This window comes from Lissotriton helveticus, chromosome 7, assembly GCF_964261635.1.
Source record: "Lissotriton helveticus chromosome 7, aLisHel1.1, whole genome shotgun sequence".
Taxonomy (NCBI): Eukaryota; Metazoa; Chordata; class Amphibia; order Caudata; family Salamandridae; genus Lissotriton; species Lissotriton helveticus.
In genome coordinates, this window is record NC_136068.1 from 360,524,766 (window position 1) to 360,537,895 (window position 13,130).

The window sequence follows — 13,130 nt, forward strand, 5'->3', positions numbered from 1 at the left end:
CTGTTGTCTTCGCCATCCCTGGACACGTGTTTCGGGGTATCACCCCTCGTCAGCAGGGATAGGCCGTGTTCTGGGGTTGCCGATGGCTGCCAAATATCGTCCAGGTATAGTACCACTCAGGCGCGTAGGTGCGGGATCCCAGGCTCGTCAGCCGGCGGCTCAAGGGAGCTTAAAGTTACAAAAAGGGGGTGGGGTCGCACACTACTCACACACCGGCGGTATCGCCCCTAAGGACTCTGGTTAATGTAGTTATGTGTTCTGCGATGCATCATCTTTCGGCAGCCATCGGCAACCCCAGAACACGGCCTATCCCTGCTGACGAGGGGTGATACCCCAAAACACATGTCCAGGGATGGCGAAGACAGCGAAGATGGCAGAAGATCGAAAGATGATTCATCGCGGAACACTTAACTACATTAACCAGAGTCCTTAGGGGCGATACCGCCGGTATTTAGTTTGCTGTTATTTATTGCTTATCAAAGTTCATTATTTAAAACACATATAACAGTTGTACAAATAAACAAACAATTGCCAATATGCATGTAGTCCTTCTTGAAGGACTACATGTATATTGGCGATTGTTTGTTTATTTTGAATTAATCTTGGTGTATGACACTGATTTTTGGGATCTGTCTCACAAAAGAGACCTAGGAGGCCATACTAAAAAGCAATAAAGGTCAGATAAGAGGCCTTTTCCCAGTTTTTGTAGTTTTCCTCTCCTCTTGGACCTGAAAATACATATGGGGTACCTTTTCTTTATAGTGGGTATATGAGTGCCTGAGTGTGTGAGTGTCTGTTTGGGTGTTGTGTTTCAGTAACTGTGTGAGTGACTCGGCCACAAAGGAACCTCACCTGCCCCTTTAGCCAACAAGAGTCCACAGTTTTGCACTAAATATCTACCCAAATGGAGTACTTTCCACTGGCTAATTACTAGCTTCTACCTACTTGGGTAAATGTCCTGTACATATTCTACACTACGGCTGCATAATGAACCACGAGGAAATGTCTCCAGTGACAATGTATGAATTTCGGCAATGTGATGGTTCCTCGTGGGTCTTTATCCAGAAATATGTGATAAAAGGAATCGTCCTATAGAGAAGACAACAAGACTACAGAGGTAAATCTCCACTAAAACAAGGGTCATTCTTCTTAACTATATGATCCTTCTTTGTTTGGAGGGGATGCCTTCATATTCCTCGGCATCAAGAACGCTTAATCGAAATCGGTGGGAAATGTACTCTGGCTGCTTGTTAAGCAGTCCATCATCCTGGCAAAAGGTTAGAAGATCTTTGCATAATACTAAGGTGGGCAGGGTCAAACGGCAAAGCTTCCACATGATTTGTGCATTTGAATACTTTTTGAAATTTAAAGGGAGAACCATGGATTGCTCTCTCACCAGGCAAGGACAAGTAAGGACCCACTTGACACAGTCACTACAGATTACGCTCCAACAGATTAACGATGCATTCACCTCCACAAAGCATTTCAGATCATCTTTAAATATGGAATTGTTGAGAAAGCCCTCTTGCTTTGCCTTCGCCAAGGCTATGAGTTAGGATCATTTGTCCTTTACGGAAGTGGAACTTCAGCAGGGGCACCTGCTATGTTTATATTTGTAAGTGCTTCCTGTTGAGGTTTAATTTCTGTGAAATGAGCATCAGGGCAAGAACAGCCCTGGGAACCCCATCCACAGGGGCCTGGCCAAAATTAAATGCAGAGTGGGCCATGCGGCCCCCATCCTCGAGCCAATTTCAGCCTCAAGAACCCCATCCCATGGGGCCTGACCACGTCTCTCTGGGTCCCTGTGTGTCTGTTAGGGACCGTAGGGGGAGCATCAAGACCCTTGCTGTCCCATATGGCTCCCCACCTCCTGAAGGAGCCAACATTGTTCCAGCATTCACAGAGCTGCTGGAAATGCAGCTCCTTTCATGCAGGTGCAATTCTTTCATCTTTTTCCCTGCCCGCATTTCTGCGGGCAGGGAAAGAGAGGAAAACTCAGCTTCCAGCAAGCAGGAGCATTTTGACAGCTCCCACTTGTTGGAAGCGGGGTGTTCACTTTTCTTTGGCCTGAGCTGTCCCAGCTCTCGCTAAGCAAAAGCGAACAGCTATCTCCTGAAGGTGGGCACCTCAGGAGATAGCAGGAGCTGGCTCGGGGGGGGGGTCTCCAGAGCCATATATGGCTCCAGGAGGGGGGGCCATGAGCCACCTCCTTTGTTCTGCATGTGCTGACCCCGTAGAGTTGGTGGTCCCTGGGGACATATATGGCCAGGGAGGGGGGCTGTGCGCCGCTCCTACTTTTAAATATGTTTTTAGACCCAGGGAATTGGATCCTGTTGCCTGGGGAGTCCACACAGCCCCGGGCATCGTTGCTAATTTAACCCTGGTGAGGTGGTGTTCTCTGGGACATATTAAAGCCCCAGGAGGTGGGTCCACATGCCCCCTACATTATTTTGATAAAGCCGAGAGGAGGTGGTAGTCAGGGGCTCAATTAGCCTAATGCAGGAAGGTCCACGATACCGCCTCCCATATGTAAATGAAGCCCGAGGGAGGTGGTGGTCCCCGGGGCTAATAGGAGCTCTAGAAGGAGGGTCCTGCGTGCCTCCTCCTTATTTTTGAAATAGCGGCATGCCCACGGAACCTGGCCCAGCTGGGGGCTAAAGTGAAAGCAAGCGCTGTAGACCGCACTTGTTTTTCTTTTCAATTTTGCTGCAAATTTGCAGATCCACTCGTGATTCCGTGGCAAAATTGAAACAAAACATGTTTTTAACCACTGGCAGGATCCCAGTGGGACTACACAACTGACCCAGGGGGCCAAAGTATTCCTACACTGCCCCGTTTTCTTTATTTTTAGCATTTTTTGTGGGACTCGGCTGAAGCGGAGTCCCAATAGTCAGCCAACACTTCCTGGTTAAATTGTTGGCAGCCAATCAGATTTTAGCATGTGGACTGTCAGATCTGTGGAGGCTCTGTATCCCTACATATACAAGTTTTGGTTTCCAGTTAATATCTCTAAAACTACTAAATGGATTCACACCAAAACACAAAAAGCACACTTTTGGGACCATGAGCTAGCATTCTGATGAATTAATGTAATTCTCTTTAGCAATTCGGGCTGCAGTCATTTTTAAATTCTCTATTGGAATTAACATGAGGAAAATGCGTCTTGGGACCCCCCCCCCTTTTTCTCTGCCCAGCTTGACGGATCACCCCGAAACTTTCCAAACAGCAGCTGAAGTGATCATCAAATTTGTTTGGAAAATTTTGTGAAGATTCATCAACCAGTTCCAAAGATACAGGCAAGTCAAAAAACGCTCTTCCTATTGACACTCGGTCCTAACTATAACTACCTACTGGCAACCTTCTCCTTCTCTGTCACAAAAGGAAATCTCGGCACTCAATGCGGTAAAGGATATTTATTTCTCAAAAACGGGTAAAGGCTGTAGCAACGGTCTATCTTGCACGCGTTTCAGCCTTTGCCTTTCTCATCATAAAACCGCCATTTTTTAAAATGTATTTATAGTCACATGTTGTTGCAAAACAATACACGTGGAGAAAATACTCCCTACATGACACGTTCATTTTCAATGTCGAATTTCCAAATTATATGTACAAAGGAAACATTATTTTGTATAAATAGTCATCATATTCAAAATCATACTGGTGACAAATTACAATTCATTACCCAGTTTTACAATTCTGTCCTAGTGGGCCTAGTTAAAGGGTTTCATAGTCTATGACTCTTTTGTACTAGTAGCAATAAGGGAGTATAAGAAGATCTAGCAAAGAAATTATGAAAAAATTATGAATTCAAACTAAAGCTACTTGCTGAACAATTTAGCCCCAGTGGGCTCCTCTCAAACGATGCTCCTCTAGATCATCTTCCCAGTCTAATCTTGTTTGCTTCCTATTCACTACCCTGCAACAAAGAACACATAAAATAATTTAATCAGAGAATAATATCTGGTAAACATCAGCACTTTATGTTGCTTTCAGGTACATGTCATACCACTTCAGTACTCTATCACATGGGCTCACTCTTCCAACCTAATGCAATGTAGTTCCAGCAGCTACATGTTCCTGATTATAAATGTACATACATTTCCTAATCCAGATTGAAGCCTCTCGGCTCCTTACTATTAAATGACAGTATGTACTTAGATTCCAAAATCCTCAGCTGGTTCTCTTGATTCCCTCCTCTCTCGTCCAATTTGACACCATCTGTAACACTGTATTTGAGATCTTTCTTATCATCATTGTGTGCCTCATAAAAATGTCTTGCTACTGAGTAGCTGGTATCGTTATTTTTTATTGCTCATAAGTGTTGTATATTCTCTTATGCACCTGGTGGTGGTGCTACTCATATAGATCTTTTCACAGCCACGCCTCAAAATGTAAACCACAAACTCACTTTTACATGTATAGTGACCCTTTACTGTATGTGTTTTCCTATTTATTACTATTTCTTGAACATTTTCCATTTTTGCAAGCCTTGCATTTGTTGCACCAAAATAAACCATCTTTGGGCTATAACCATGTTCCCCTGCTCACTCCCAAATGACTCCTAACCAACTTATCCCACATTGGTATGTCTTGACCTATCACTGGGTCGCTTATTATTAGATGCCAGCGCTTCTGTAGCATATTCCTTAACCTCTGATGTGAGCTGTGGTATGTTGTAATAAAGCATTGTTCTACTTTTTCTTTATCTGCCTTCTGTTTTCTCTTGAGGAGTAAGGTTTCCCTTTGAATTTTCTCAGTTCAATTGCCTGTTGCAGTAAGAATTTTGGCAGTGTGGCCTCGTTCTCTGAGTCTAATGGCTATTTCTTTCTTGGCCTGTATGAAACCACTTTCTGTATTGCAATTTCTTCTAGCTCTCAAAAACTCCCCGCATGGAATACCTTTAATAAGGGGGGGAACGTTTGGCATATAGTGTACTATTACCTGCACTGAGTTTTCTGTATAGTGAAGTTACTCGTTTTTACTCCTTCACTTCCAATTTAACATCCAAAAATTCTGCTGCAGTGGCGCTAATGTGGCAGGTGAATTTAAGATTTAAATTAGTAGAGTTGATATGTCACACACAACTCAGCACTCGTCTTATTGCCTTTTCACATTACAAAGATATTGTCTATGAATCTTAACCATAGCAACATGTTCCTGTTCCATTTGTCTAGTGGATAGTTGTTAAGGACTTGGTCATCCCACCAACCCATGTGTAGGTTCGCAAAACTTGGGGCAAAGCAAGTACTCATCGCTGTTCTCCTTTGCTGTTCATAGATGTTGTGATTGAGGTACAAATTATTATGTCTTAAGTACCATGTCATCATTTCGAGTAACATGAGGTTGTGTTTGTAAAACCTTATGTGCCTTTCTTTAAAGAAATGTTCTGTTGCTCTCAATCTATCCTTGTGGTTTATACTAGTGTACAGGGATTGCACATCTAGAGGCATGGGCAACATGCCATCCTCCCACTGTATATCCTGTATGTGTTTAAGAAATTCTATTGTGTCTTTAATATATGATGGAAATCTATCCGCAAAGGGTCTTAAAAACGTATCTATATATTTTGACACATTTTCAAAGAGGCCTTCATGCACTGCAATAATAGATCTACCCGGGGGGTTCCTTGCATCTTTATGTATTTACGGTATAAAGTAAAAGACAGGAAGTTTGGGTTCTTGTACCTTCAGGAAACTGTATTCTTCACTACTGATAAGTCCTTCACTCCGCCACTCTAGTAGTGCTGTATTAAAGGCCTGCTCTTCTTCTCTATAGTGTGATATGCTTACTCTCTTATAGCATGATTGATCCCTTATGCCTCTTATGTATGCCTCTGTCATGTATGCTTTTTTAGACCAGAGAACTATGTTGACCCCTTTATCTGAACTTCTCACTCCAACTTCAGGGTTCTTGGACAGTTTGCCTATTGTAGTCTTATAACTATGGTCAGTGTTGTACACAGTCTTTTTACTTGTGTACCTCATTTGCCTTAATTCTGTAACTACTCTATCTGCAAATTTGTCCACAGCATCATTCAGAGTAGGTGGCATAGTCTTAGATTTCGGTTTCAGAGCAGAGCCTTCCTCCTCCAAGACCCATACTCCCTCCCTTTCTAATCTTTCAACTACAATCTCTTGTTCAATACTACTCATAACTTCTCCTTCTAGTTCTAGTAACTCTTGCATTACAGCTATGTCACCTACTACAACATTTCTCTCCATCTGGCTTGTATTTGGATTGACGTGCAGGGTGGTTATAGGTGTTCATTTTGTACATTTTAGCCAGTTTCAACTTCCTGATAAATTTAAAAAGGTCTATTCTACTTTCAGATTAGTCAAAATTATTAGTTTCACAATAGGATAATCCCAAACTAAGGTTTTTGTAAACCTCTTCCGTAAGTATCACGTCTGATAGATTGATTACCGCTGTGGTCATATCTTTCAATATCTCCTGTTGCTCCGTGTCACTTTCCCACTGTTCTCTTTTTTGTTGCCTTTTTCCTTGGCCACCTCTTCTCTTCGTCCTCTTCCTTTGCTTTTTTGCCTTGTGGTCCCACCCCATGGTCTGTGGTTTGTTCTTCTGTCCAAGTTAAAAAAATCTAATTTGTCTTGCAATGTAGTATGTCCATTCACTCTTCTCCCTTCATCATAGTCTGTATCAGAGGTACTGGTGTCGCTCAGAACTGGATCCTGTTTCACCCTCCTACTCCCTCCCAGTTTTTGTCTTCGGAGATTGTCAAAGCTCAAAGCAAAAGTGCAGATCTGACCTGATTAATAGTAAATTCTATCGCAATTAAAAGTGTGTGCTTTTTTCTGAACAATACCTCTTCTACTCCATCTAATCTCTCCATCATTGATTTGCTTAAGGACTGCGTCAAATCCTGATTGTCATGTTTTTCAATTCTTTCTTGCAATTCCTTAATTTCAGCCATGATTTTTTCTCTATCTATTTGTCCATATTTGATGAGAATCGTCATCATGCCTGCTGAACTGTTGGCATTGTGCTCCGGCCATTCCTTAAGCATTTCTGGGTTAGATTCTTGTAGCTGGGCATTGTTAGTATACGCAGCCCTCTTGGTACTCTGCCCACAGCCAGATATGCTTGGAGGGATTCACGTTCCCACCACTTTGTGAGTTCAGTTTTTTTCAACTTCTCTGGGGTTTTGAAATATGAATAAATATTGTCCCCATTAGAGTAAATTGTTCCTGTATTAATTCTTGTATTCTGCATTGTCGTGCTGCTGAAAATAGTGGCTGACCTCAGCTGTTTTGCAGCAAACACAAATGCTGTAACATTGGCCATTTTACCCGTATAATGTAAACCGCTTTCTCGCTGCTTGCGTGCAGATGTTCAATGCACGCATATGCAGCGCCCCACTCCGTAGTGCTTCGGGCACAGAGACAGGAGTCACTCACCTCCGGGCAACGGTGCTCCCCAAAAATATATATTTACAGATATACATATATAGATGTATGTCCCAATATAAATATATATATATATATATTTTTATATATATATATATATATATATATATATTCACTGAAAAAACCATAGGTTTCAGGCCTTATATAGTTAGGAGTTAGCATTTAAAAAACCTTGCAAATTCACTGAAAAAAACATAGGTTTCAGGCCTTATATAGTTAGGAATTAGCATTTAAGAAACCTTTGAAATTCACTGAAAAAACAATAGGTTTCAGGAGTTATATAGTTAGGAATTAGCATTTAGAAAACCTTGCAAATTCACTGAAAAACCCAATATTATTTATCCCTCTAGTTTTCTAGCTCTATATTTTTGTGTTTTAGGCTACTTTTGTTTACTTTTCAACTACTTTTTTAAACTTTTATTTTCTTCTTCCCTTGTCTTATTCTTTTTCATTTTTTCTCCTTGTTGCTACCACCTGCCCAGACCATGGTGAAGCCATCAGTCAAGCTGCCCAAGACGGGCCCCGCAGCCCGTGCCCGGCTCCCGTGTGGCCGTTTGAGGGCGGAAATGGTGGTGCCCAGGGACATCTTCAGCCCTGAGGAGGTGGGCGCACTGGTTTACTTTGTACAGCGCCGCCTCCCCAGGACCATCGCGGCAGGCGGCAGGATCGCTTGTGGCTACAACCTCCAGGAGCGACGGAAGCGGTGGGAGGAGGTGTGCCGGGCCCTGTTTGACATCTCAGGGGTCCAGCGCACCTACAACCAGGTGACCCACCGCTGGACGGATCTCCTGGACCGGGAGCGCGACCTGCTCGATGTGCTGGGAGTGGAGGTCCCCGGGCTTGGTGAGTAGTAGTAGCAATTTTTTCATCACTCACTACTCTGTTTTTTCTCCTGCTCTGTGTGTTATATTGCAAATGTTTGTTTTAACTTTTTTACAAAGAGCAATAATGCTGCCGATTACATTGATAGTAGAGGTAAATTAATATTTCTGTGCATTTCAAGTGCACTGCTCTCCTTCTCTGTGGCGGTGCCACTGCTTATTTGTTTTCTATTTTGTGTTCATTTAATTGTGCTGAGTAATGTATGAGTGTACTTTACAGAACTGCGTAATGCTAGACACAAAGGGGCAGATTTACAAGCCCCTTGTGCCACGTTTACGCTGCCTTACCTGACGCAACAGCGACGTAAACGCGGCGCATCCCTGCGAGTCATGTACAACGTGATGCATCTAAGGAGATTCGCCACGTTAAGGCCTGGGCCTGCGCCACAATGGGTGCGTTCCCACGCAGGGGGGGTGGGGGGGGGCGGTCAGGCAGCTGTGCGCCTCGCAAAAGTGCCTGCGTGAAATCTACAAGATATAACGCAGGCACTTCCGCGACGATGCTACGTCAATTCTTTATGCCTGCTTGTTGCTTGAAGCAGGCGTAAGGACTGATGCGGTATGTTGAGTATTGGGCAGCCCTGAGCATTGCTAGAGTTGCATTGCGCCTGCGACGCGACTCTAGAGATGCGCCCCTCTTTCGTCACGAGATGCGTCACGCATCTGCCTACCCTTGCGCCAGGGTGTGCCGCATTGTAATTGCGGCGCATCTACCGTGACGCAAGGTTAGTTTTGCGTTACGCATTTGTTCTGGCGCACCTCTGGAGGTGTGCAGCCCAGAACTCGTAAGTATGCCCCTAAGTGTCAGATTTGCAATTACCTGCGCATCCCTGCAAAGTGTGCGGCACGCCAGCACCACCCATGGTGCGCCGTATTTACAATGCGGCACACTATGGTCCCAAAACGTCACCGAAGCGTTACGCATCGGTGCCGTAAGGCGGCACATTGATGGAGTTGCGTTGCAACGATGGCGCAGCTCCAGCAATGCTGCGTCAAGCCGTACGTCTGCTTCATGCAGGCGCAGGGTTTGAGTGACGCATCATTGTCCTAAATGACTGATTGAAATTTTATATATTCCCCATAGCCACTTTTAGCATGCGTTCCTGCGCAGGAACGTCCTCCCTTGCGCTGGAACGCTCCCTTATGGCGCAGGGCTTTAGAATGGGATGCATCTCCCATATGCGTCATGTTGTTAATATACGCCACACCATGGCGCCTCGCTTGTTGTGGCGCTGCGTCACAAAAGTGACGCAAGAACGTAGCAAAAGAGCTGCAAGGGGCTTGTAAATTTGCCCCTAGAGTAGAGGCTCAGGTGGGTGCAGTCCTTCCTTTGTAGCCCTCTTTTTGGCTGAAATAGTTGGTTCTTGTTCTTTCTAAATGTTTGATTTGGTTGACAAGGACATCGACAAGCAGCAATCATCAATGTTTTCTGTTCTTTCTTTCATGTTGTACGTCAGGTCCCCCCAGGGGCAAGCGGACGGAACAGGAGGATGCTGTGGCTCCAGAGGAGGAGGAGGATGCAGGCCAGGGCGGCGAGTGCTCCTTTGCTGGCCCCAGTAAGTTTTCATTTAAATATAGAGGACCTATTGTTGTCCAAGCGTTCCTAATTTAATTTTTTCGAAATAGTGTTTAGATAGGAGCACAATCCATAATACTACTGTTGCAGGGACAATTCTCCACAAACCAAACTATGGACACTAAACACCAGAGTAATAATATTTCAGAGTGGCGTGTTTGGCGCACTGTATAAACCTGGTAGTGTCCGAGGCACGGACTCCTCCTTGCAAAAATTGCAAAACTTTTCGCTCAGTCACTCTAGTCTGGAGGACCAAAAACCACAGAGTCTATTCAAGTTTAAAAGCTTTATTAAAAGTAAACACATATATTAAAATTAAGTTAGCTGGAAATGGAAAAGTGTTTGGTGCTGACTTGATGAGTAATGGAACACATTTCTTGTGGTCGAGCCGAGCTTTCACCTGGTTTGAAGTTGATGTTGCTCTTGTCCTTAGAAGTCCAGCTTCTGTCTGTTCAGAGAAAAATGGTGTGTGTTAAAATTAAGCAAGCATTCATCAATTGTGACAAAAAAGTGCAGCAAGACAACAGTCTTTCCGTGGAAGGAGGGACATTTTTACTTTAGATTAGACAGTCAATTACTTTTTCTGTTGTTTTCACATTTCTTCATTCCTAGACCAAATACTAGTGAGTGGTGTAATCTAACATTCTTAAATCTACTTTGTAGGTGGAACATCTGGTGGCGGGGCCAGCTTGGATGTGGTGGTGGTGGTCGACTCCAAGGACAAATCTGGGGAGGAGGCGGCGCAAGTCGCCCAAGAAGATACTGTGAGGAAGCAGACAGTGGTGGTGGCGGGTACAGGTAAGCTGGATCATGGTACTATCTGACTCTTAGATAGCATATGATGTGTATCTACAGAGAGTAGACGGTCACTGGATGAACTACGTGTTACTTTGAAGAGCATGTAACACCGCACCCGCACGTCCGTTCCAGTGTAGGAAAGGCAAGGAAAAGAAGTTGTAATTTTGTCAAAAAACTACCATGAATAGTAGCAGTAGTTTTTATTGCAAGCACAGCATATATCCGGTTAATAGTACGGTGGCCACTCCCCACCTCTTAATAATTTTAGTAGTAGTACGTCATTCATGTGTGGATGTATCACTGGTCACTCAATAAAAAGCAAAGCACCTGAAGTCATCCCATATGTAAGCAAATACATCCCATGTGAAGTGATAGATAATCCCATTATTTAGCTCCTTGATTTTCTTTTCTTAGTGTTTATTTGTATTGTAGGGTGAAAGTTAAATTAATTAAGCAGTAGCCCTTGTAACAGAGTATTCTCAGTGCCACCCGTAATAGAAAAGTAAGAGCTTCACCACCTGCATGTACTGGACCGGTACAGTAACGCAAGTGTATGTCACTCATCATGGCGTGCGTCTGTTATTTTTCTCGGGTGCAAGTTCACTGCGCTGGCATTATGCCGGTTTGCAGATAACGTACCAAACAATTTTGCCCCCTTGCCCCTCCCTGCGGACGCCCATGATACTGGCCTCAATAGTTTTGTACTGCGCTGGCTAGTTGCTAGTTGTACTGTGACACAACTTTCTGCTGAATCATTTTGTGTTAATCATATTCTTAAAGAGCATTGGTTACAGAGTATGTCTTTCTTTCTTCATATAGTTGGTCGTACTAAAACATCCAAACCATCCAGGAGTATGCAGGCTCTACTGGCCCGGCAACGGAGGCTGGATGCCACTGTTGCGGAATATCGGCGGCTGGTGGAACTGGAGGGGGAGGACACGCAGTCCAGTACATCTAATGGGACACCTGCATCCTCCTCCGCGCCCTCACGTTCTGCCAGTCAGCGCAGTGCTCCGGCGGTACGGAGCCGGGCTGGCAGACGCCACCGCCGAGCATGAAAGGCTGTCCCTCACAGTACTCTCAAGGCTCGCTTGCGCCGTGCAACCCACAGAGTGTCCGACCTGGAGGCGGAGGTCCGCAAGTTGAAGGAACATCAACATTTGTTGGAGGGCCTCCGCTTAGACCACGCCATCCTCCGGGAGCAGTACGATGCCCTGGCCCTAAGGCATGATGCCCTGGAGGCCAAAGTCCACAGCATGCATCCCTAGAGTGTCCCTTGCCTCTTTTTTAGAGACTTTTGGGGGGTGGGAATTGGGAGTTGGTGTTTTTGGGGACTTTTGAAGGACTATTTATTTGTTGGGGTTAGGGAGGGTCTTGCAGGAGATTATTTTGTTAGGGATATAAAAATATACTTTTTCAAACTTTATCTGAGCATACCTATTTTTTACTACTTTTGAGCCTGGTGGGTGGTGGTTTTGCAGTAAGTTCGTTTTACTGAACACTGTCATCGTGTTGGTTCACGTGTAATTGGCCAAATGAGGAATGCTGCGGCATCAAAATCAAGACAGTTCTGCTGATGGGCTTGTTGTTGCTTGTGATGGGGTGATTACAGTTTTGTTGTGAATGTGATCAAGCACTTGCTAAACAAAGAAAGACAGACACACAGGAATAACAGTGAATAAGGACGAAAAATAAAGTTAATGAATCATTGACTCATTTTCAGAACTCGCTGTCAGGGAAGCAGAGCTCGTCCTCAAACTCTGCAAATTGAGTCGGTAGTACTTCTGGTAACTGAGAAAAACTTCCCTCAGGTAGGTCGGTGTCCTCCTCTTCTTCCTGCGTGCATTCTCGTACTTTGTAATCTGGTGGTATGAAGTGCTGGTTCATCTTTATCATGGTGAGCCGCTCCACATTTGCGGACAAGAGGCGGGACCTTTTGGAAGTCACAATGCCACCAGCAGAACTAAAAACACGTTCTGAAGACACGCTTGCGAGTGGGCAAGACAAGTAATTGATAGCCAGGTTGGTGAGCTCTCGCCATATGTTTCTTTTCCCATGCCAATACGCCAATGGGTCCTCAGTAATATTGACCGCTGTTGAGTCATCCAGATAGGCCTGCACCATTGAAACAATGTTCTCCCGGATTCCTGTACTTTGCACTTCTGTGTCCTTTCTGGGACAAGGAAACCCTAGCTGAATTAGCCAATCCTCTTCAGACATATCGCCTGGGCCTGGTGCAGATGATACGGTTGCTGGTGTGGTTAACGGCTCAGAGGAAAAGACACTCACTTCTGCCACAGGCACAGATGCAGAAGTGCTTTTTTGGGACGCCTGATGGCCTGCTGATTCACTAGTAGTACTGTCTTCTCCTACAGTTTCCTTGCGCTCTCTTTCAAAACGAATGGCTGACTGAGTTAGCCAACGTGTGTACTCTGTAACATCTGATGTTTC